Raw genomic sequence first — 596 nt, forward strand, 5'->3', positions numbered from 1 at the left:
CAAAAGGAAGTTCTTAGAAGTCAGTAGTTTTACTTCCTCCCTAAGGAACCTCTTTAGCTCATTGAGCAAAACGACAGTTCTTCGTCCATACCTTTGTTCCAATGCTCTGAAGTAGTTATAATTCATCCTTTGGCCATTCATCTGATAATTTGAAGTAATAGTCCAACCGTTTCGAATCATAATTAAATCTCCTACCACTCAGCCAATTACGGTCAATCAAGCAGCAATTATAATAATTTTACGAAGAAATCATAGAAAAACTAATTTCATTTGTCGCCAACGTTTCGAACACTCAAAGTGTCCTTCATCAGGGCATCATTTATTCTGTGTTATGAAAACAAAAAGATATATAAATACATATAAAAATCACAAAGAAACAAAACTATTGCACAATTTCAGTAATAACTATGTATAAAACCGTCTCAAAAGTTTACAAAATAATTATTAATGTTGTTACCTAATTAATCCATTTGGTCTTAAGGATTATCACAAAAATATCACCAATCTATATCCAAAAACTGACAAATACCGCTTATATCTGTCAGTGCTCTCCATAACCTAAAAATGACCCAATGTGAATCTTTCAAATTTTATAA

The 596-nt window shown here is 31.5% G+C and overlaps 1 long non-coding RNA gene across 1 annotated transcript; it reads right to left on the minus strand.

The window, feature by feature from the left end:
- Positions 1 to 264: 264 nt before the first annotated feature.
- Positions 265 to 553, minus strand: LOC107046407. Its single transcript, XR_001461549.1, has 2 exons — positions 458 to 553; positions 265 to 324 (listed from the first exon to the last, which is right to left on the minus strand). It is a non-coding gene; the product is annotated as an uncharacterized LOC107046407 (long non-coding RNA).
- Between the last annotated feature and the right edge of the window lie 43 nt (positions 554 to 596).

Source organism: Diachasma alloeum, unplaced genomic scaffold (assembly GCF_001412515.2).
Source record: "Diachasma alloeum isolate Michigan unplaced genomic scaffold, Dall2.0 Dall_scaffold_01359, whole genome shotgun sequence".
In the NCBI taxonomy this organism is placed as follows: Eukaryota; Metazoa; Arthropoda; class Insecta; order Hymenoptera; family Braconidae; genus Diachasma; species Diachasma alloeum.